At 43.0% G+C, this 24,814-nt stretch overlaps 1 protein-coding gene across 7 annotated transcripts in view; it reads left to right on the top strand.

The window, feature by feature from the left end:
* Positions 1 to 24,814, top strand: part of Rnf38 (ring finger protein 38) — a 118,069-nt gene that overhangs the window by 53,939 nt on the left and 39,316 nt on the right. For 2 of the 7 annotated variants that reach the window (XM_036178412.1, XM_036178409.1), the window contains exon 1: positions 21,268 to 21,450. The exons of 4 other annotated variants lie outside the window; for them this stretch is intronic. The gene's annotated coding sequence lies outside the window, so the exon portion shown is untranslated. Of the gene's footprint in view, positions 1 to 20,864; positions 20,939 to 21,267; positions 21,451 to 24,814 lie in introns of those variants that run through there. One more of the 7 variants, XM_036178408.1, reaches the window with a different exon arrangement.

The raw sequence follows: 24,814 nt of genomic DNA, 5'->3' as shown, positions 1-24,814 counted from the left end.
ATACTTGAATATAAGATACAGGTTAAATAATTTCCAAAGATAATACTGTAAGTAGACTACTAGAATTCAGATCCCCATCACTTAGCTGATGCCTGCACTCTACTTTGTGAAAAAAAACTTTTCTTTAGTTTTACCAAGTCAGTTGTGATGAGCATAGGCAGTGTCTGCAGTGGTGGGGTCCTGTAGAGTTGCAGTGAGGAGTCAGTTGTGATGAGCATAGGCAGTGTCTGCAGTGGTGGGGTCCTGTCGAGTTGCAGTGAGGAGTCAGTTGGTGGGCATAGGCAGTGTCTGCAGTGGTGGGGTCCTGTAGAGTTGCAGTGAGGAGTCAGTTGTGATAAGCATAGGCAGTGTCTGCAGTGGTGGGGTCCTGTAGAGTTGCAGTGAGGAGTCAGTTGTGATGAGCATAGGCAGTGTCTGCAGTGGTGGGGTCCTGTAGAGTTGCAGTGAGGAGTCAGTTGTGATGAGCATAGGCAGTGTCTGCAGTGGTGGGGTCCTGTAGAGTAGAGTTGCAGTGAGGAGTCAGTTGTGATGAGCATAGGCAGTGTCTGCAGTGGTGGGGTCCTGTAGAGTTGCAGTGAGGAGTCAGTTGTGATGAGCATAGACAGTGTCTGCAGTGGTGGGGTCCTGTAGAGTTCCAGTGAGGAGTCAGTTGTGATGAGCATAGACAGTGTCTGCAGTGGTGGGGTCCTGTAGAGTTCCAGTGAGGAGTCAGTTGTGATGAGCATAGGCAGTGTCTGCAGTGGTGGGGTCCTGTCGAGTTGCAGTGAGGAGTCAGTTGGTGGGCAGGTTTAAGTCTTTTCCTGTCTAGTCCTTTGGTCTTCACCCTGTCTGGCATGCTCTAGGGACAGACCTGACTGGGATGCCAAGGGAGTGAAGAACAGATGGACACACAGACAGAAAGCTGGGATTAGATGGTGAGTGTCTCTTGAATGGAAAAACTTCAGCACCCCAGAAGCACAGTGTGTTTATTGTCTAGTGTTGAGAGGTTATTGCATACGGCTGAACAAGGAAATGGGGTTAAAGTATACAGCTAGATCAAGGAGACGTTGAGCTAATCTTGATAGGCATGGTCTCTGTAGGGGAGCAGCCTTCAGGCCATAAATAACAGGGGAACTATGGTGGCCATTTTCTGCCTGTACCATCAACATTCATGGTCAGACAAAAAAGGGAGGTAAACTTTTTCTTCTGGATCTGAGGCTAGGGCCTTTGGTATGGCAGTGCCCACATCTACAGCACACATTGACTTAGGACCTCATACATTCAGAACTTCCTCCACTTCCCACAGGTGGTTATTCCAGGCTCCCTTTCCATGACACCTCTGTCCTGCTTCCTGCTCAGAGTCTATGCTGCTCTGTAACAAACCTCATATCATGCATTGCTGTGTTGCATTGTTTCCTATGTGACAGTCATTCATACAGCATTTTAACAATGGAAAGTATAATATGAAACTGTTACTGTTGTTGTGTCTTTCTGATAGTGAAGTTAACTTACCTACTAAACAAGTGTCAGTTAGGGAATAAGGAGATATTTTGCAGTGAGAACATATCTGACATAGGGCGTGGGTCTGACTTAAGGATGAAATAGAATATCCAAACATTTGAGAGCTATCAAATTAGCCTGATGAGTTTGATCTCCAGGACCCATCTGGTAGATCCTTGTAAATTGTCCTCCAACTTCACATTGTGACATGTATGTGCGCACACACACACACACACACACACACACACACACACACACACACGAGATACACATATCTTTTTATTATCCTATGTATTTATTTTTGAGACAGGGTCTCACTATGTAGCTCTAGGTGGCCTAGAACTCGCTATGTAGACAAAGCTGACCCCAAGCTCAGAGATCTGCTTGCCTCTGCCTTCCAAGTGCTGGGGTCAAAGGTGTCCATCACCATGCCCAGCTCACATGCCTTTTTATCTTTTTTTTTTTTTTTTTTTTTTTTCATTTTTTTCCGATATAGGATCTTACTGTGTCAGCCTGATGGCCTGATCTTCACTGTGTAGCTCTGGTTTATTCTGAACTCACGGCAATTCTCTCGCTTCAGCCTCCTGAGTGCCGATGTTACTGGCGTGTGCCACCATACCATACGCAGCTTATTGAAGTCTTATTTCCAGAAAATACTATCTTTGCAGACTGTTTCGTGAACACAAAGTATTTGTACTCAGAAAATGTAAATATGCAAACACATTTAGCTTTACATTCTTTTTTTCTTTCCTCCAAGACAGGGTTTCTCTGTGTAGCCTTGGCTGTTCTGGAAGTCATTCTGTAGACAAGGCTGGCCTCGAATTCTTCCAAGTGCTGGGATTAAAGGCATGGGTTCCCCCACCCCAGCCGGCTTGAAATTCTTTAAAGTGCTTAGCTTAGACTAAAGGTGTCTAACCTCTTAGCTTCTTTGGGCCACATTGGACCAAGAATTGCCTTCAGCCACCCATGATGTACCTAAACACTGTAAAGACTTTCATGGCATCTACTGCACAGTGAAGCAAAGAGTCTTCACGTGATGATGTGACCCCATGGGAGAGCCTTTTAAAATTGCCACCCAGGTCATAGTTTATGAACGCTGGGAAGGACATGAACATAACTAAGTAGCAAAATTTCACTGATGGTTAAGTGTGTCTTTATTATCAATGTAAAAAAGGAGAGCAGCATAAATGTAAGAGCAAACTTGACACTTTTAGGACTGTACATCAGTGTCCAGTGGAAGTAGTTCCCGTGAGTTCTCATTGTGTTCCTCAGATGCTCACAAACCTAAGGTGCTTCCAGAAAGCAATGCCATGTCTAAGATGTGCTGTGAGGGAGAGCTGCTTCTGCAAAGAGAGAGCTTAGGAAAGCATAGCCAAGTTGAGTGTCAAGTTACAGCTCTGTGCATTTCACTTGAAAACTAGCAAGAAACCTGTCTATGTCAGTGGACCAACAGATACACCAGAACTTGATTATTTTCCTGGAAATACTGAAATCTGTTTTCAAATTCTTTTTTTGTTTGTTTGGTTTTTGTTTTTCATGATAGGATATCTCTTTGTAACAGCTCTAGCTGTCCTGGAACTGGATTTGTAGACCAGGCTGACCTCGAACTCACAGATATCCATCTGTCTCTGCCTCTCAAGTACTGGGATTAAAGAATTACAGACTGTAGTGTGAGCCATCATGTGGGTGCTGGGAATCTAACCCGGGTCCTCTAATAGAGCAACCAGTGCTCTTAACTATTGAGTTATCTCTCAACCTCATGCGTTTACTTTTACCATAAAAGTAATTGACAAGAAAATAACAAAGTTTGGGCCTTCCTCAGCTCAACTGTCAAAGCCATACAAAGTGGAGGGCCAATCATATAGCTCAGTGAGTGATAACATGAGGCAGGGCTGAGGTATGGAGGGCCAATCATATGATGGCATGAGGCACTGAGGTGTAGCACCTTTAGTCATCAAAATGAAACACTCTCTTATGTTCTAAATGATATTTAAGTGCTAATAGTTTACAATGGTGATTAAAATGTTATTGATAATTGATGTGCAATAAAAATTATTTTATGTAAGGTTTTGATTTTGTGTTAGATCACATTCATAGCTGGCCTAGGCCATGGCTAGGTCTTAAAGATGACAGACCATGTCAAGGCGCAGTTAAAAAAAAAAACCTCCCTTCCACCTAGCACTGTCCTGTGAGGTTGAAAGCAGCACCAGAGAAGTGTATTTGTTAGGGTCTGAGATACAAGTTAAAGTTCCCACGCTCTCACTTGCTAAGCTGTATACTGTAGGCAAGTTCAAGTCAACTTTTCTTCGTTTATTAAATATAAATGATAGCCACAGCTTATGTTGGTAAGTGATGTGTAATGTACAGTTATATTACTAAGGTCTTTGCTACATTTCATGAACTCCTCTAAACATTCTGCACTCAATCCTCTTTGTCGTTAGGAGGTGTGGGCACTGTTACTATCCACATCTAAAGATGGGGAAGAAACTGTTAGGCTAGTGAAATCTGCCTCTTGTCACCGACTGGACGAAACTCAGACACCGTGTGAATAATTGCATGATAATGTCTTATCGTGAATGGTGTTTAACACATGTCATTGTTTTTAATGTTATGCTTAAACAACTCAATGAACACTTTAAACATTTTTAAATGGTTTTATTTCCTTTAAAGAAGTTTGAAAATAGAAGGCAAAATAAGTATATATTAATAGGCTTTGTGCATTCCAGAAACTGCCATATACTGCTCCTGACTGTCTGCTTTAGTCCTATGGAGCTGACCGTGCCATGTCAGCCCCTTCCCTTTTTTTAATCATTTCTTATTTTTTGTGATTATTATATAATTACGTTATTTCCCACTTCCTTTTCCTCCTTCCAAACTCTTTTTTTTTTGTTGTTGTTTTTTGTTTTTTGTTTGTTTGTTTTTTGAGACAGGAGCCTGTCCTGGATCTCGCTCTGTAGACCAGGCTGGCCTCAAACTCACAGAGATCCACCTGCCTCTGCCTCCCATGTGCTGGGATTATTGTGCTATGCTGGTGGTGGTTGTGGTTCTTAGGCGTCATAGCCTCCCTAGTGCCGGAATTAAAGGCGTGCACCACCACTGCCCAGCCTATATGATCTTTTCTGGTTCCATTCATTTACTTACAAAGTTCATGATTTCATTTTTCTTTACAGCTGAGTAGTAGCCCATAGGTGTACACATCACATTTTATTATCACGAAGGACTTCGGATTATTTCCATTTCCTAGCTATTGTAGACAGGTCAGCAATGCACATGGCTGAGCAGGTGTCTGGAGTAGAATGGCAAGTCCTTTGGGCATATGCTGGAGTAGTACAGCTGCTGTAGTCATATGGCAGGGTTATTTTTAGTTTTAAGAGAATTCTCCACACTGATTTCCAGAGTGGCTGGACCAGTTTTTGTGAGCGGGGATCCCTTTCCCCACACTCCCTTAGTGTTGTTGTCGGTTATTTTGTTGATGTTTGCTATTTAGACTCTGGTTAGATGAAATCTCAAAGTTGTTTGCATTTGCATTTTTGTAATTGCTGGGGATGATGAAAAATTTTTGAGATATTTCTTAGCCTTTTTTTCTTTTGAGAATACTTTGTTCTCAAAAGTACTTAATATAATGCTTAAATATAACTATTCTCTTACATTTATTTAAAACACTATGATGTGTGAAGTCATTAAATAAACTGGTTCACATACTCCATCTTAGCTACCAATACCTTTACTTTTCATTTCTTTCTTCTTCCCTCTCTTTGCCTCCCACCCCAACTTAAGAAAAAGAAGACAGGTTAAAGGGTTCGCTGTGCGGGTGGGGACGGCAGTGAAGCCGTCTCCCGCCTAGCTTGAGTCTCCACTTGGCTGTGTATTTAGGTTCTTTACCATGCCTGAGTTTCTGCTTTTCCAGGTTATGCCGCTTCTGTTTCCTACAAGGCTATCCCTTGTCTGACATACTAGGCAAACAGGGTCTGTGTAACCAAGTGTGACTTCCAGTGCCAGCTGTGCAGTGGTTTGGCAGAAGCCAAAGGTGGGGTTCGGTAGGGAGGGGGAGGAGCAAGGGCTCTTGAGCTAGGGCAGCAGTAGTAGATTTGTTCCACGTGGAGTCAGTACCAGACTTACTGCCCCTTCTTGTGGGAACGGCTCCAGAACACAGTCTGCACGTTGATGGACCTGCGTGTTCTCACTCCTCATCTGCAGGTCCTCAAATCTTCTCACAAAGTGCAGCCAAGAACTGCCTGTCTAGATTCTGCTTGCCCCATGCTTTTACCTGACGCTTAGAATTGCACCCCACTTTCCTTCACTTTTATCTTTATTAATCCACTTCTCGAGGGACATCCTCTGGTCTGACCAACGCAAATCCTACACACTCCAGGGTACCAGTCTGAGCACCAGCTTGCTGAGTCCAGCACAGCCTGGACTTAGAAAGCTGACTGGGGTGACCAGGGAATGAAGGACAGACAGACCCAGCAGATCTGGTAGGCAGTGTGTCTGTGAAAGGCACCAACTATAAAACAACCAAGCACCTTAGTGTGTTAATTATTAAGTCCAACACATGCTGGGATGATGAAAATTTTTGAGATATTTCTTAGTCATTTTTGTAAGGAGGGGTTAGCTAGTCTCAGTAAGGAGGTCATTGTAGGAGAGCTGTCTCAGGTTGCAGTCTTGTAGGTGGATGATGCCACAGCTGACAGGTTTACACACGCTGGTTCATCATTCCTCAGTACATGCACCTGGGCCAGAGGAAGGCTTTGCCATCCCTTTGAGCCTCACCCGGGGAAGGCTCTGTCAGTCCCGTGATTCTGAAGCTTTGGATCCTTGACATGGCTGTGCTCATGTCAATAATACACATTTACTCACAATTTCATCTCCGTTCACTCAAAACTGCACCCCCTTCTAACACACTCACTCAGGGCTCCCTCCGCTTTCTACCTCATCTTAGCGGATAGCATTCTTTGTTGCTAATTAATACAGCCTCAGAAATGTTCTTAATGTGGCTTTTAAGGTGTACTCATGACAGAATAGGTTGATAGAGAGGAAATGCATTTGGGTTAGAGGGCATCTGAAGTTACTCTGGGTGTAGTGGTTCTGAATGGAAGGAACTGACTGACGGTTCCTAGACCATGAGGCCACCCGTAGACTGAAGTAATTGTTAAGGAACACCAATTTCAACACAAAGAGAATTTTTAGGGGCTGCTTCTTAGGGACATGTATGTCAGTCATTTATCTTAAAGTCTCTTGATTATACATTAATAAAGAAAGTTCCATTAGCTTAAAATAAGAAATCAATTTCAAAAATTTGAACAGTGTTTATCCATTTTAGACAAGCAGTTAGGAGTAGTAGAAATGATTGTCTGAAATGATTAGGACTGGAAATGTTTCAGATTTTAGACTATTTTACAGATTTCCTCCTTGAACATAGTTAATCTGCAATTAGAAACACTGTAAACTTTGATTACATTTTATTTATGGAGTGTGTGCACACCAAGGCACATTGTGTCAGTTGTCTTTACTTAGTAAGCCGTCTTGCTGCCAGACCCTCTCAGCTTTTTGAGTACATCTGAAAGTTTCTGGTTGGACGTGGGGAGATGGCTCAGTGAGTGAAGACCAGAAAACCTGAGTTCATTCCCTGCCCCGTGTCAAATGGCTCGTGTGGAAATGCACACCTATAACCCCCTCCGCAGGACAACCCCAGCATTTTCATGGGAGAATTGTCCAAACCAGCTTGAAGTAAAGCCTCACTTACTCCTAACCTGCAGTGAGGGTTTAAGAGGTGTAGGTAGGGGACATGGGTAAAGGTAACAAAATAAAATACTGTAGAAGAGTTAATTGGTTATAGAAAATGTGAATGTTCAAATTGCCTGTTATGTAACAAGTTTAGTTAAAGTACAAACTTTCCACCCTATATTTTATACAAGAGACAGACATACAACAAAATGGCTGGAAAACTGAAAATTAAAGCTGAGCAAAGAGTTAGCGATGGTGACATGTGTAATCCTTCACTCAGGTGAAGACAGGAAGGCTGGGGACTGAGAAAACAGTCTGTGCTACATGAGACTGTGGCTCACAAAGATGAGCAGAGAACATAGCATGGATGTGAATACAAAGTAGAATCGACTTTTTTTTTCTGACAGTCTCATGTAACACAGGTTGGTGGTCAATTTCTGATCTTTCTGCCTCAGTCTCAAATGCAGGAATTAAAGGAGTGTGTCACTCGACCTAAATAGAGATGACATTTTTAGTAGAATTCAGATAATAAATTATTAATCTGTACAAAAGAGTCAAGAGATATAATGTGTAGATAATATAGGGCCATGAACCAAAATATATTTGATACTATGGTACATTTTTGTTCATGGTTAGTGACTAACTCCCCAAGGCATGTAAGAAAATTCTAATTTTGTTTCTGCCTTGGAGCTGGCCATAAAGGAATTCTTTGACCTACTTTGTATGATACAAGTGGCAAGGGCCTTCATTCTCGAAATCCTTAAGGAAGGGGATACTAAACAGTCTGGGGAAAGATTTCAATTAGTAGTGATTCTTCTTCAGGCATGCTTCGCTGGCTATGCCCTTGCTGCTACACAAAGTAAGGAGTACTAGAGAGTCTGAACAACCAGGCCCAGACACAGGCCTATTAAGATATGGTTGCCCTTGCTTTAGTCATCCCTGTGCAGACAGTGATCTCCCTGTAAGAAGCCAATGACTGGAGTTGGAGCGCTTCCATATAGAACGTTCTTGTAGAGAGGGTGGGAAGCCCTGCGTCCCCTCCTTCGGCCTCAGCCCATTATGCATCTCTTCATCCGTATTCTTTGTAGTGTCCTTTATAGTGGGCAGCTAAGCACATGTTTTCCTGAGTTCTGTAATCTAATCAAGTAAATTTATCAAACCTGGGAGGGATTGTGGGCAACCTAGTGGATAGCTAGTTGTTCTGACGCACAGGCCACAAAACTGAGGCTTGCGTCAGCCTCTGAATTGTGAGGGGAGCCGAGGGTGGTGGTGCACACCTGTCTGTCTCAAAACAGAGCAGACAGCCCCTCAGATGCCAAACAAACAACAAAATGTGTAAAGAATTGTTCCAGGTTGGGGGCTGAGCCTGAAGCCTGTGGGCTCTGCCACTTCTCCAGGTAGACAGCCAAAACTGAGGTCAAGGACAGCTAGCCAGTGGCTGGATGGGAGGACATCCATCAAAGGCTGCTGCAGCCTTGATTTTTGTTGGTACGGAAAAGCGCCTTAGCTTTTAAGAAGTCTTCTGTGTTGATTTTTATGTTCTTGAGAGAAGAGAAAAAACAAGTTTGTTTTTCTCCTTACTCAACTCCCAATATTTAAGCCCAAACCCGTTAAGAGTAAGAAGAAAATGATAAACTCCCAGGTGTAGAGGTGTGCTGACACTGGAGGAGTACCACTCCAGGCTAGAGTGCTGTCAAGAAGGTATAGTCTTTCTATGAACTATATTGCCTAAGAGGCTTTTAATAATGTTATTATCTCCTGCCTTATGTGGCTAGAAAGAATAGGATGGCTAAATGGTCTTCTCGGGGTTTCACAAGGTCAAACAGTGCTGTGTCCTCATCAGGAATCCCAGTGAAGGAAGACCTGCTTCCTCCAGGTTCATTCAGGTTGTTGGCAGAATTCATGTTCCTGTAGCTGGGTGACAGAGGAGCTGAGCTCCTCCGTGCCTCCAGCCAGCAGTAGGTTCTAGCGGCTGCACCCAGCCCCGCCATGTGATCCTTTCGTAGCTGCTTCACAGCATGTTTCTCTGCCTCAAACCAAAAGGAGACTCACTAGACTGCTCAGACGGACTATTATGTAAGGAAGCATCATTGCAGGAGTGACATCACCTCATTTTTGCCACGTTCCTAGCTAGAAATCACTCACAGGCTTCTGGTGTACTCTCCATTAGGAGGGGATGACCCAAGCATGGTGACTAATTAGTGGTCACCTCAGGGTATGTCCATAATGGAAGGGTGAAATAGATGAAGAGAATTTGTATAATGTAATTAGTAAGCTGATTTATTAGTACCTATCTATAATGTTTAACATGTTTTAAAATTTAGTAACAACTTTTGGTTTTTCAAGACAGGGTTTCTCTGTAGCTTTGGAGGCTCTCCTGGAACTCACTCTGTAGACCAGGCTGGCCTCGAACTCACAGAGATCCACCTGCCTCTGCCTCCCGAATGCTGTGATTACAGGTGTGCGCCACCAGTGCCCGGCTGTAACAACTTTATTGAGAGGTAATTCATGTGACAAAACATAACCCTTTAAAGTGTGTGTGTGTGTGTGTGTGTGTGTGTACACACGTACATATCATGATGGAGGTCAGAGAACAACTTGAGGCAGTTCTCTCTCCTTTTACCATGTGGGCCCAAGAATTGAACTCAGATTGGCAGACCTTGTGGCAAGTCCTTTGCCACTGAGTTATCTCACTGGCTTGCTTTATAGGACTTTCAAAAAAAATTGCATAACTATCATAACCATTTACTTTTAGAACATCCTCAAATCCCATCCCTCTATACCCCCAAAAAACCCCAAACAGTAGCAGTCGCCTGTCATTCATCTCCTTAGTCCCAAACAACCATTTATCTTTCTGTATACAGCTCACAGGACTTGGATATCAGTGCCTTGGTGGCTCTTTGCAGGGAGATGTTTTGTTCTCCAGAGTTCTGTGGATGGAACCCAGGGTTTTGTGCATACTCGGCTAGTACTCTACTTCAGTGTACTCCTCCCTCTTTCAGTATTATGTGGATCTTATATAGTGTATTACGTGGATCTTATATAGTGTATTACGTGGATCTTATATAGTGTATTACGTGGATCTTATATAGTGTATTACGTGGATCTTATATAGTGTATTACGTGGATCTTATATAGTGTATTACGTGGATCTTATATAGTGTATTACGTGGATCTTATATAGTGTATGTAACCTTTTGTGTCTGGCCTCTGTCCTTGCATGATCATTTCAAGTTTTATACTGTAGCATAAATAAATATTTTATATGGTTTAATGAGTGAATAATATTTGATTACATGGATATAACACATTTTGTTTAGCTGTTCATCAGTTGGTAGACATTAGGATTGTTTCCATTTTGTAGTTATTATGATTAATGATCCTCTGAACATTCGCATGTATTTGCTTCTTGGTCACATGATAGATTTTTGTTTAACGTTTTCAGGAACTAACGGTTTTCCAAAGTGCCGTTCCTTTTCCGTTCCTCTCAGCAGTGTGTGAGGGTCACATTTCCACTTCCTTGCCATATGTTTAGATTGTGTTGTAAGTTCTACTCATTCTAGTGACTGTGAAGTGGCATCTCATTATAGTCTTATTGTACTGCCAAGTGATGAATGATGCTGGGTGCTCTCCTGGTTCTCTGTCACTGTGATAGCAAGCATCGACAAAAACAACTTCAAGGAGAAGGGACTTACTTTGTCTCCATCTGCAGCTGGAGATGCAGCCTGTCATGATGGAGAGTCACTAATAACAGGAGCAGGCGACAGCTAGCTGGCCACATTGTGCCCATAGTCAAGAAACAAAGAGGGATGAATGCACCTGCTCAACTAATCTTTTCCTTTGTATGTAGTCCAGGATGTCAGTCCAGGGAATGGTGCCACCCACAGTTGGCTGGTCTTGCCACCTCCATTAACCTAATCAAGATAATTCCCCACAGGTATGCCCAGAGGCCGATCTCCCAAGTGATTCTAAATCTTAATCAAGTTCATTTTGTGGGTAGAGGCATGAGTGTGTTGTGGTAACGTGGAGATTAGAATACAATTTTCAGGAGTCAGTTCTCTCCTTCCACCATGTGGGTCCTTAGGACCAAACTCAGCTTGTCAGTTTGGAAGCTTTATCAACTGAGCTATCTTGCCAGCCTTACCTGTATTTTCTTAACATTCTGTTAATTTTGCATCATCTTTCCTGGTCTACCTGGAATTTATTTGATATTTGGCATTATGCAACTGGGTGTGTTTTTCACATGGATTCTTACCTTGTTTTATTATAAAATAGCTGAGTTAATTGAAAGTCTGATATATATCTTAAGATTATTGTTGACATTTTTGTTTGCCTTCAAACTATTGTTATGTGATATATTTATTATTTTATTTATAAGACACTGTTGGAACAAGAAAGCAAGGGTAATGTCTTTGTAGGGTTTCTATTGCTGTGATAAATCATCACAAGCAAAAACAATTGGGGGAGGAAAGGGTTTATCTTAGAGTTTGTAGTCCACCATCCAAGTTAGAGCAGGAACTCAAGACAGGAACTGAAGCAGAACTGCTTACTAGCTTGTACTAGCTTGCTCCTCATGGCTTGCTCATCCTGCTTTCTTTCTTTTCTTTCTTTTTTGTTTTGTTTTGTTTTGTTTTGTTTTTCAAGACAGGGTTTCTCTGTGTTGTTTTGGTGCCTGTCCTAGAACTCACTCTATAGCCCAGGCTGGCCTCGAACTCACAGAGATCCACCTGGCTCTGCCTCCCGAGTGCTGGGATTAAAGGCGTGCGCCACCACCGCCCGGCTCATCCTGCTTTCTTTAGAACCCAAGACCACCAGCCTGGGATGTTACTGCCCACGGGGAGCTGGGCCCTCCCACATCATTCAGCAAGCAAGGAAAATAGGCTCACCCAGAGGTGAATCTGGTGGTGCATTTTCTCAGTTGAGGTTCCCTCTTCCAAAATGATGCTAGTGTGTGTCAGGCTCAGATAAGACTAGCCGGAACACTTTTAATTTTTAATCAAAATAAAACTCCATTGTTAATGAAAATAACAACAACAACAACAAACCAAAAATACTAGATTTCTGTAGGAGCTTAGGATTTTTATTTACCCCATAAAAAGTTACATTATTTTAAGCATTTTTATAAGGTTATGATTTGTGCTGATTAGAATTCTTCTCAGGCAACATATTTCTGGAGATGAAGCCTGGAAGGGTCTGTAGAACATGGTATATCAGGACGCTGCAGGCTTTGTGAATGTGTAGTATGTATTGCGATGTCCACAATGTCACTCAGGGTTGGGTTGGCAGCTTTATAAAAATGGATCTGTAGCAGGAGCTCCTGTCAGCTCATTGAGTGGGTTACATTGCATACATGTACGGTACTAGGATTCTCCCTAGCAGTGTGTGTCAGCTGGACTGGTTGCAATTATCCAGGTACATGAGGTGCACTAGAATTCCCTAGAGAAAGCTTGTTTCTTCTCAAACACGGTGAGGTGAAAAGGTGTTAATGTGGTCCAGTCAACCAAGAACATGTAGCATGTCTTGCATCCAAAATCTTTTAAGGATCTCATCTCCATGTGTCCTTTTCAGTGATTACCTTTTTTCCTGGTTGTCCCTGAAGTAAGGAACTTGTCTGTGCTGCTCTGTTTAATTTTTATTTTATTTTATTTTTTGAAGCATGTTTGTAAGTAAATTCATTTTACTTCCTATTTCTCTGGCTTTGATTACACTTCTCCTTACTGTCTTGTTGCTTCTGTTAGCTGCAGCTGACTAGTTTTATCAGTCCCTCCTCCCCAGATAGTTCTGGAACTCTGTGTTCTGAGGATTGTCTTTTCAGCAGGTCCTTTAACCCAGGGGTCTTTTGGTCACTAGCTTTTACAGCAAGCTGCTAGTCACATTGGTCCCATGAGTCCTTTTAGCTTAAGTATGGGCCCAGTTCCTAGGTACAGTTCATATAAACCATAGTTAAGCCTCCAGGATTTAACAGATGGGCATTATAACAAAGAGAATTTATAATTTGGATATGAAGTGTTGCTGTGCTCAAAGTCAACTGGCTGAAGTTCAGCTTCAGGCTTTCCTCTTCCTGCTCTTGTGCTTGGCTTGCTCCTGTCCCTGGGGTTATCCTTTCTCTCCAAGGCAGTAAGTACCCTTAAATAAACACCACTGTTTTCTACTCCAGTATAGACTTGAAACTATTTGCATTTACTCTTGGTTGCAGTAAAAAAAAAAAAAAAAAATTGGCCCAATCTTTGAGGAGCAGTTTAGATTGTATCTAGAAAAACGTGAAGCGCATGTTCTTGGAACAAGCCGCTCCATTGCTGCACATTTGCCTTTATGGGTATAGTTCAGATGTATGCTAGGCTACATTTTAGTTTTTTTCCTATGTCTGGCTGTACAGTGGACTTGGTAAAGCTATGCTGTTATGATAGGATATACTTAAGATTAAGCCTATAGAGTAATATTATAGTGAGGGTTATAATTACAGTTGTTCTCAAGATGCTTTTATATATATATATATATGTATGTATATGTATATGTGTATGTGTGTGTGTGTGTGTGTATATATATATTCTAACAGCTCTGTTTTAAAAGGATAAAAAGGCTGGGGAAATGATCAGTGGGTAAAGCTTGCCCAAACATGAGGACCTGAGTTTGAATTCCCTGAACCCACATAAAACTGGGCATGATCACATATATTTGTAATCCCAGTGCAAAGGGGAAATAAAAGGAGACAGGAGAACCCCTAGAAGCTCTTGGGCCAGCTATCTTGGCCTAGGCAGCAGCAAAAACAAGAGATTCTATCAGAACACTTAAGGTTATCCTCTGACTTGAACATGGGAACTATGTGTGTGTGTGTGTGTGTGTGTGTGTGTGTGTGTGTGTGTGTGTGTGTGTGTGTGTATATACAGGCAGACAATGCAGAGGGAACCACCTTGCTTCAGCGTTAGTTCCTTCCTTCACATCCTGTCCTAGAGAGGAATATGTTGCACCGTGCACGTGTGTGCTCTTGTTTCTCTATGTCTCATATGCTGTCCATCTCTGTTGCCCTGTTCTGACTCTGTTGGTCCTGGTTCTGCAGATTGAGTAATCTTTTCAGTTCCTTGGCTGATGGCTTTCCAGCCTGGATTTTTTTCACCCACTCCTCATCTTCACTGGCATGTTTTCCTCCATTTTCCAGTGTCTGTGGTCCAACTGCTGTGGTCCCTCACTTGACCACTCAGCTGCCCCACAGCCCAGAAGGTAACTGATACATACCAAGGAAGACTTTCAGTGGACTTGGGTTTGGACGGGCCTTTGCTGCCCCCTTCTGGGTTTTAGCAACTGTCATTGGAAGTGGCTGCTAATTACGTTTCCTATGGACAGGTGCTAACATTTCTTGTGGAAGATCGTTTGGTGGAAGCAGTCTTGGCCTGCTTGCAGATGGGCGGGCTGTTCTCCTCACCTGTTAGAAGCGTTCATCTTATCAGGCTCTCTCACCTGATTTTAGTGGAAAAAAAATACTTTTAGGAGGAGAGTGAGTGAGCAAAATAAGCTTTAGAAAGTTTTGAAGTATTTTGTTGTTAGTGGTATCCCCCCCACACCTCTTTCCCCCCTTTCCTTAGTTTTTATGCCCTATTCTTAGGCCCTTGCCTATTGAGAAAAATGCAATTACCACTTTAGTGAGATAATTCCTTATCGATTGGACTATTAACTACATGTGACAGGTAGTTCTTGTGATCTCTTGCCAGATTCCATTAAGGCTCAGTGTTGACTTTAAGAAGTTTACAGTCTTGGGCAGAAGAATCAGGTAAACACATAACGGTGAGGTAGAATGATTAATACATTAGCGCACAAACAAAAGGCCTCTAACTAGACTAGAGGCTGGGCTTGTTGGATTGGGGTTACCATCAGGATATCTGGCAGTGGATATGAGGACAGCTCAACTCCTGACAGTATTAACCGTTAGAATTCAGAGGCTTCCAGCAAGAAGACCTTGCCCTGGGCGTTTTCCATGTGAGTGGTTTCCAGTGTCAGGACCAATGGTTCTTTTGTTTGACTTTGAGACAGGCTCTCAATATGTAACCCTGGCTGGCCTGAAACTCTGTCTAGATGAGGTTCACCTCCATTTCTCAGAGATCCACCAGTCTTTGCCTCCTAAGTGCTGGGATTAAAGATGTGTGGCACCATGCCTGGCCAGACAAGTGATTCTCTCTCTCTGTGGTCTCTGTCTCTCTCTGTCTCTATCTTTCTCTCTCTGCCTTCCTTCCGATCTTCCTTCCCTTCCTTCCCTCCCTCCCGACCTTCCTTCCCTTCCTTCCCTCCCTCCCTGTCCTCTGTCTCTCTCTCTCTCCCTCCCTCCCTTTCTTCCTTCTTTCTCTCTCTCTTTCTTTTTCTTTCCTAATCAAGAGTATATTTTCTGCACACTAAACCATATCATTTAGCAGGACAAATTTGGTAAAATTTGAATAAGAAAGACACAGTGAACTAGAACAATTAAAATGTGCTTTAGCGTTTTCTTTCAGGGAAGAAACACCACATTTCAACTTAAGAAAAACACTTTCCAGTCCAGGTCCTTATTTCTCTTTATACTTTAGGTCATGAATTCAGATGGAATGGGCTCCAGCAGCTCAGGCTCCTTTTTGTCAGTCCTCACAAAGGGGGGCTTCTCTGGGTGGGTGGAGCAGGCCCGTGCTTCCACTCGCCCCAGGTGCCCTTCTCTTGGGCCTCCCTTTTCTTCCCTCTTCCACCTGGTGAGGAAGCTGTCTCCATTCTTAGAGTGCCTGATGTGCTGAGTCTGCACATTCATTCTTTTGGCAAGAATCTTGCCTTGTTTACCAGGATGCCCACAGCACGCTGGGTGACATTGTAGACCCTTCTAGTTTTGCCGTGGTAACACTTACGGGGCATTCCTTTTTGAACAGTGGCCATTCCCCTGTATGTGGCCAAAGGAACAACTCCATGCTCCCTAAAGGCCTGGAGAACATAGAGCAAGTGCCCTCCTCTCTCCCTCTGTGGCTGCTGTTTTGGTGAGTCACTGGAAGATGGCTGCCGAGGCCAAGACAAGTGATTCTGCATGCGCATTTCTTAATCATGTTGTTAATGTCTTAAAGTAGGAAATGGCTTTCTTTTTTTGTCTTTGAACTTTTTGCCATCCAGCATTCCTCCAACATGGGTATCTGTGACAGACAAATAGAAATATGAACTGCCTTCAAAGAGCTTACAGTTCAATGAAGAAATAGGCATTTATTAAATATTGCATTATTTTATTATAGAAGTATTTTAAACAAATAAGAAATACAGCTTGTAGCCTCATAACCTTTTTTATTGAACAGTCCTTCAGATAACCATTCTTTTGATAATCCTTAGTATATAGTAAAGCAAATTAATCTGAAAAACAATTTTATTTACCGTCTGACAGCATAAAGTCGCACTTCTCTAAGCTTGTAGTTATTGTTTATGTAATGTGCTGGGAAATATATTCAGCCGGGCAGTGGTGGCGCACGCCTGTAATCCCAGCACTCGGGAGGCAGAGGCAGGTGGATCTCTGTGAGTTTGAGGCCAGCCTGGTCTACAGAGCAAGTTCCAGGAAAGTCACAAAGCTACACAGAGAAACCCTCTCTTGGAAAACCAACTCCCCCCACACCCGAAAGAAAAAAAAGAAAAGAAAATATATTTATAATGTTTTCCAAATTCACAATTGGGTTGTAGTTTTCCAAAAGCAGATTGTGAGCGCTCGCTCGCTCTCTCTCTCTCTCTCTCTCTCTCTCTGTGTATGTGTGTGTGTTTGTATACCTATCCTAATATTATAGTTGGTTTCCCTCTAGTTAGAAAACAAAGGACTAAGCACCTAAAACCTTTTTAATTCCAGGTACAGGTTGGTAGTCAATGAGTTTTCCAAATGTTCAAAGAAGGTATAACACACTAGTCCTCCAGTCCTTCATTTCTAGAATACAGGAGAGACAGAGACTGGCTCAGATATTTCCTGAAAATAACAAAAATATTTGAAATAAAATCTGGTATGGGCATTAAAAATGGAAAATTGTACCTATGCACAAGGACACAAAGTAAATGTCCTAAAGAATATAAGCAGACCAAATCCATCAGTATTTTAAAAGGACAATATAATAAGGCCCAAATGGATTTATTAGCAATATAAAGTTGGTTTAATAGTCAAAATTCAGCCAATGTAATTTGTACCTTAACAACAAAAAATCATGATGTACAAAGATAATTTTGACAAAAATTGAACAACCATTTACATGCATTTTCAGCAAATTAGAAATACAAGAGATTCCTTAAGTTATTAACAGGATCTACTAAAACCAAAGCAAACCAAACCAAACCCTGAAAACTCCATTCTCCAACGTTGACAGTGGTCTAGAAGAGATTTACATAGTAAAATCAGGTCTTATCATGGCAGTTTCCCTTTGCATTGGAGAGTACTTACCAGCTAGTGCAGTAAGATAAATGTTGGCAAGAAAAAAATGAGCAATTTCATTATTTTTGGCTGAATATCCAGAACTTAAACAGGACTGTATATTTTAAAAAACCTCAAGGGTTGATTTTTTTTATTATTTAATTAATAGCTGAATTAGAGGTAGCAATTGGAATAAACCCAAGAACTGAAATGTAAGGTAATTACAGAATATTGTGAAGCATCATTGGAAAAAACTTGAGCTCAGCAAATAGAAGGCCTCACCTTGCTCAGGTGCTGGAAGAGTCCACATTATCAAGTTATCACTCCTCTTCATCTCTAGATTCAGTGGAGTCCTAGTTAAAATCCTATGTGTGCGGCGGCGGCGGCGGTGGCGGGGGTGGTGGCGGTGGTGGCACATACCTTTAATTCCGTCACTTGAGAGACAGAGGCAGGCAGATCTCTGTGAGTTCCAGGTCAGCCTGGTCTACAGAGCTACACAAAACAAACAAACAACAACAAAAAAAGTCCTACTTGTTCTTTTTCTTTCCTTCTGTTCTTCTTTCTTTAGAATTATTAATGTTTTTATTGAAATTCAAAAGACAAAGTACTTTTGAAAGCAAGAAAAGATGGCCTCCTTCAACAGATAAACAGTGGACACACACAATTCATGAGAGTGAGAACTGTTTTCTTTTTGAGACAGTGTCTTGTTACACAATGCAGACTGCACTGGAATTCATAATCTTCTGCCTTAAATTCTCAAATGCCGGGATCAAAGGCATATGCCACCACAACCTGGCCAGAAAAAGCCAACTTGATTACTGCCTGATCAAATCAAATTCTAGGTCATATGTATGTCTAAACATGAAAAGGAAAAAACAGATCTCTTAGAAAATTCCTTAATGATCTAAGTGCGAAGGAAGAGAGGAAGAGGTAGATACATAGGTGTGTGTGTGGGGGGGGATGCAACTCAAGGCTTTCAGCTTGCTAGACACATGCTCTATTACTGAGCTACACTTACAGCCTGGAAGAGTTTTAAATAATGTAACAACAGATGAACACCAAACTATTAGCTAAAAACTTAAAGAAAATTAATGGTGTATTAGTGTGTTAGAAATGTCGAGAGAGAGAGAGAGAGAGAGAGAGGGAGAGAGAGAGAGAGAGAGAATTGTTAGTCAAATCCTTGAGAAAATGAGGCTAGAGTCACAATTGGAGTGGTATGAATTTTCTCACTTGGCCATTGAATCTAAAATCTTTTATGGTTTATGTATGATGGTGGATGCCTAGCAAGGTTTTTAATGACTGCTGTTACTCTTTTGCATTAGAATGTAGGGCACCTGGGCTCATCTCTAAATAACTACCAGACACATTTGAAGGCATTTCAGTGTCTTGTTTGATGGGCAGTGACTTGATACCCTTTTTAGAAAGGAACTTGAATGTCTTGTATACTTCAAGAAGTTTTGTAGCCGTTCACAGTTTCCACCTGTCATGAAAACCAGTTGTAAGGGGAGCCTCGGAGTCAGAGTTCTCAAAAAGCTCTCACCACAGCGACAACTTTGCCTTCAGATGCTGCATGTGCAACTTTAAAATGGTGCATGTTTGCCAGTATGTACTGATTACATACATTCCAAGTGCTATGCCACATGGAGCTAGCTGAACCTTCTGGGCTGTGCAGTTGTAGGATATTCCCTTATAGGAAGGTTTTTGTTTTGTTGTTTGGTTTTTTAAGCAGCTCTTGCCAACAGGGCTTTCTGCTATTGTGGAAAAAGCAAGCAAAGCTTTAGCTGGACTACTGTTGAACAACTACTCAGGTATCATTTCAGCCCCACCATATTAAAGTTGTCAGGTGTTCCTCATGAAAAACATACCACTTAACAGTGTTTCTGTGAGTATCAGATTTGGGGGTTGAAAAAACATTTAGAAGCTTTGTATAGTAGTACATGCCTCTAATCAGTCACCTTTAATCCCAGCAGAGGCAGGCATATCTCTGAGTTTGAGGCTAGTCTGGTCTAAGAGTGAGTTCTGGGACAGCCAAAGCTACATAGTGAGACCCTGTCTCAAAGAAAGGGGGGAGGGGAGAGGAAAGAGGGAGGAGGAGGAGAGAGGAGGGAGGAAGGAGGGAGGCATTTAGAGAAAATGCATCCACTATATGCACCCAAAGGCTTGTTTGGGACTTACAACTTTCAGTGTCTCCAAACTGGCTGCTCTACAAAACTGGCAGAGGACTTGGGGGAGGGTGGGATGTGGATAATTGGCTACACTGAGGTGAGGGGATGCTCCACGGGACCTGCTATCTCATTCCAGCTTCTTTGTGCTAGAACTTTGATTCAGCAGTTGCTAAGCACCTGAAATTGTGGACCTTGGTCACAATAGAGCACTGGTGCTCAGTCTGATACTGGTGACAAATGTACACAACTACCATATGGTGTTATTAATCAACAGAGTGTATAAGGTCCAAAAGATCCTGAAACATTTTAGTTCTGTTTCTACTACCCGAGGCCACTGAGATTCAGAAGGAAAGGATAGGTTTAAGCAGTCTAAAGAAGTCTAGGCTTGTTTGCTTTCTTTCCTCGGTCCTCTTCCCCTCCTACCCCCGCCCTAGATTTTTAGACCGCATTCCAATACAGCAGACCAGGCGGACCCCAACCTCTCCGAAGTCCATTCTTGGCCTCCCCAGTGTGTGAGGCCACCATGCCTTGTTAAGTCTGGGTTTTCTGCTCACTGTTCCTTTACAGTTTCACTGCCCCTTTTAAACATCAACTTTTAAAGACTCTTCTAATTTCTATCTGCTTAAAACGCCCACCGCTTCCATAATTCCAATTGCATTAAGCAATCTTTTTCCTTGTATTTATTGCGCCATTATAGGCTTTGTCTTCTCTGTTGGGTCTTGAATTCAATCGTGAGCCAGGCGGCTTCGGCTTCCGATCCTATTTTCTTCAGCAAAGTCCTGACGGGTCGGACAAATTAGATACCAGCCTGCTTGTTCTGTTGTGAGACCCTGTGCCTACATCAGTAAAAATCCCTACTTCTTCGGTCATGTAACCACACATTATATTGTGAGGTTTACTGCTCCTCTGCTGAGTTTTGGAGTTGCTGGCTGGAGCGGAAGCTGCCTCTGCGTTAGGTACAGCCTGCGCTGGAAGGCGCTGCCCCACCGCCCCACCGCCCCACCTTCGCTGCTCGCGCCGGCCTGGCGAGTGAGCTGGGCGGGGCTGCGCAGGGGCGCTGCGCACCGGCTCTGTTGCCGGAACTGGCCGGAGCGGCCTGGACGCGCGCAGCCCCGCCCCCGCGGGTGGAAACAAAGGGGGCTCGGCGCGGGGGAAGAGGCGGAGCTCTCTGGCGGTCCTGCTCTTGGCTGGCTAGGTTTGTGAGGATGAGGGAGGGGCAGGCGTCCGGGATCCAGAGGCGGGAGGCCCTAGAGCTCCGCGGCGGGAGACCTAGCGCCGGGGATATCGCCTGCGCGCGCAGCGCAGTCTACTGCGCCGGCGCGGCCGGTGCCGGTCCGCGAGCGCCGAGGCGGGGTGCAGGGGGCGGGGCGGGGCCCCTCGTGCGGCTGGCGGGCGGGCGGGCGGGCCTCCGGAGGCCGGGGCGGTTGGGGCGCTGGGCGGAAAGGATGGGGCCTCGGAGGCGCTAGCCGACTCCTTCAGGGCTGGGCGTGGAGCCGTGGTTTCCTGACGAGGCCCGTGTGATGGTGCCAGGAGGAAGGAAGCGCCGTGACAGCGCCTCAGTCGGAACCGAGGTTCCGGGGGCGAGGAGGCCCGGGGACGGCGGCCCTGGCGAGCTGGCGGCCGGCGGGGCGAGTGGTCACAATAGGAGGCGGCGGCCCGGCCCGGAGCGGCGGGAGCAGCCCCGCAGGGCGGAGCCTCCCCTCGCAGGTACTGGCCCGGCAGCCGTTGGCTCCCGCACGAGGGCGGTACTGGCCGCGGGAGGTTGGGAGCCGGCGGGCCGCGCTTGGCCGACGTTTCCCGGCAGCCCGGCGCTCTTTGTTCCCGCCGCGGCGGGGAGCCGGCTCGCCCCTGCCTGGCCGAGACGCAGGTGAAATGATGTCACCTGGGAGAACGCAGAACCCGGTCGGAGGGAGCCTCTCTCGCGGCCTTCTGCCTCCTCGGCGGGTTTCTGTACGGGCTCGGTTTTTGTTCTCAGTGGATGGAAGTTTTTCCTTTCAGGGCTGAAGAATGAGAGAGGTTGGTTTTTGAAACGGGAGTGTTTCGGGTTATCGAAGGCAGGCCAAAGAGAACTAAGTTATTTTCCTGTGTATGATCTGGCGTGAACAGCGCTTTTGTGTTGCAGAACTGGTGTGTGCTATTCAGTGAGGTTGAACACGCTAATTCTACCATACATAGAGTTGAATACTTAGATATAGTTATTGCTAGTGTCGTGTGAATTGCGATTAAGCGGTGGACATTGAAATGTATTTCGGCGCTCACACACAGTACTTTCTTAGAATTCTTAAGCCTGCCGTACTTCTGTTTCGCAGATAATATTGTAGTAACATTTACTTACCAGTTACTTTAGCAGATAGCTTTGTGACTAGACTTAAGAATTTCAATCACATTTGAATCATAGTCGAAATAAAGTAAAATTTTGTTCATTTTCTGGATCACTGTCTAATGGAGAAATCCAGCTTATGAAAGGAAAACAAAAGATCAAAACGTCAGATTTGGTGCAGAAACGTAGAACACTTAAAAGATGACAATTTTGAGTGATAATTCTATCACTGAATTGTCTGCTTATTATAGAGTACCTTCTGGTATATAAATGTACTAGTATAATGTATTTTTCGTTTTGAAAACCTGCTTATCCTAAGCCTATTCATTTAGGCATCTACTTTAGAGTTGGTTCCTGTAATTTTCGATATGAATTACTCCTACAAGAACTGGAGGAATTAGAGGTTACTAATAGGTTCTGCCCCCAACAGGTCTTTTGGGCTTCATATCCTCTGTAGGTTATGAAAGAATTGTAGTGAAATACTCTTAATTTTTCCACCACTGGTGTCTGAAAAGGTAGTTGTTTGTGTTTCTACACTTGTTAAAATTTATGCCCATCTTAATTTTTAAATATATTAAAAATAATAAATGTATGTGGACAACTTATCCTTGTTTGTTCTGTGCTGCTGCCACACGGGTTCTGGAAGTTGATAGGTCTGGGGCTTGACAGCAAGCATCTTTCCCTGCTAAGCCATTCCTCCTGGCCTTGTTCTAAACTAAGTTGGCAAATGTAAATCTGGTAGGTACAAAGACTTGACTTTACTAGAGAAGATTGAAACAAAGAATGCTTAAGGGAGTTTGCAAGCATCCTACTGGAGAGTATAATCTGCTGTCTTCACATTGGGAAGGGCTTTGAATAACTTGTGTTAACATTGTCAGGTTGTCATGCGTGTATTTTTACTTGAACTCTTGAAAATAGGTAGGTAGTTGAGCAATGGTAGTAGAAAGACCATTGGTCAAGATGTTTGTTGTTCACCTGTTCTGGATTTTATGCTGCCTTTAGTTTGGTTTGGAAGCACTGTTTTGTAATCTTTTATTGGGAAGGTAGTTCTTGAGTTGGTTAATTGTTGCATGGTGTCTAGGGCTCCTTACAGATTTTTTTTTTTTTTTTTGCTCTTTTTCCAGGTAAGTGCATATATGAATATAGTTTTCACTTCTATTTTACTTCATTCATAGCTTGCTTTCATTTTCTCCGCAGGAAACACAAGCATTAAGTGTTCATTTGTACCGTATAGTTCTGGTTCTATTCCATCTATCAGTAGATTTTTAAATACCTCTTATGACATCTAAAGAAAATAAATGAGTGAATTCTCTCTAGGAAATGAAAGATAAATATAAACAGGTGAAGTTCAGGGGTGCTGCGCACAGTCTCATTTCTCCCAGCTGGTCTGCGTGTTATGCTTAGTGGTGTGTGTCTGTCTTCCCTCTTCGCTGCTGTGCTTTGGGACTCTGGTCTGGGGAAGGAGAGGGAGCAGTCTTCACTTGTTTCCACCAACCTTAGTTTTGAATGCCTCCCCAGAGACACACATCCACTCAGTTTGCCTTAATTCAAGAGTGGGAATAAGTTTTACTTAACACATGAATTCCAGTGCTAAACAGTGATCATCCTCCCTGAAATAGATTTATTACTAGTTTTTTACCCCAATTAGTGCTGGGTGGCTTTTCAAAAAATGGCCCTCATAAACATGTGCAGAGATCAGAGGACAACCTTAGTTATTCATCCTTAATTTCCATCTTAAGACAGTCATTTACACACTACTATATACAACAGGCTAACTGGCTGGTGAGTTTCATGGATTCTCTTGTCTCTGTTACTCATTTCTCCACAGGAGCACTAATTACAGATGCTCCCTATTCTGTGAGGCTTCATGTGGGTTCTGGGGATTGTAACTCAAGTTCTTATGGTTGTAAGCCAAGCAGATTACCCACTGAGCCATTTCCCTAGCACCCCAAATTTTCATTAGCCTAATTCTAAACAGATTCCTAATAAACTTGGGACATAATTCAGAAAAGCTGATTTGATTAGTGTGGGAGATTATTCTCTCAATAGAGCATATTCTGTGATACACACTTCTAGGCAATAGTGACACAGTGCTAAACACAGTATGTGTGTTTTCTAAACTAAAATTTATCTCAAATTTATGATGTTCCATATATTTACCCATAGTCTTTGTCTTGTTTTAGTTTGACTTGTTTGTTGAGACAAGGTCTCCTAAGGACCAGACAGGTTGTCTACACTTCTGGTCCTCCAGAGTTCTGCACTTGTACTTCTGTGTTCCACCATGTCACAGTTGTGATGTAACATTTCAGGTTTCCATGATTTTGTCCCCACCCACCTCAAAGCACATATTTTAGTTTCAGCATTATTTGGTTTGGGCTTTTTATTCCACAATTTATTACATTTGTTTATTTATACAATTGATATACATCAATGATTATGATTAAAAAAGTAATTGAAAGGATTTCAGAAAATAAAATTCACCAAGGAATAAAAAGTGATTAAGGAAAGAAAATACTAATACAAAAATGCTGTGAATTTTTAAAAAATTACAATTATTTTATATGTATGTCTCACCTGTACCAGAATGCACACGTAGATCCTAGGGACTGAACTCAAGTTTTGAGCAACCCTATTTGTAAAAACCACCATTATTTAGTACTATCCTGGATGTTGTGGTTTACATCCTTAATTCCAATATTTGGGAGTCTGAGGCAGGATGATTGTGTGAGTTTAAGGCCATCCCTGTATTTA

The sequence above is a fragment of the Onychomys torridus genome, chromosome 2 (genome assembly GCF_903995425.1).
Source record: "Onychomys torridus chromosome 2, mOncTor1.1, whole genome shotgun sequence".
NCBI classification, from domain to species: Eukaryota; Metazoa; Chordata; class Mammalia; order Rodentia; family Cricetidae; genus Onychomys; species Onychomys torridus.
This window is presented reverse-complemented; position numbering and strand designations above follow the sequence as displayed.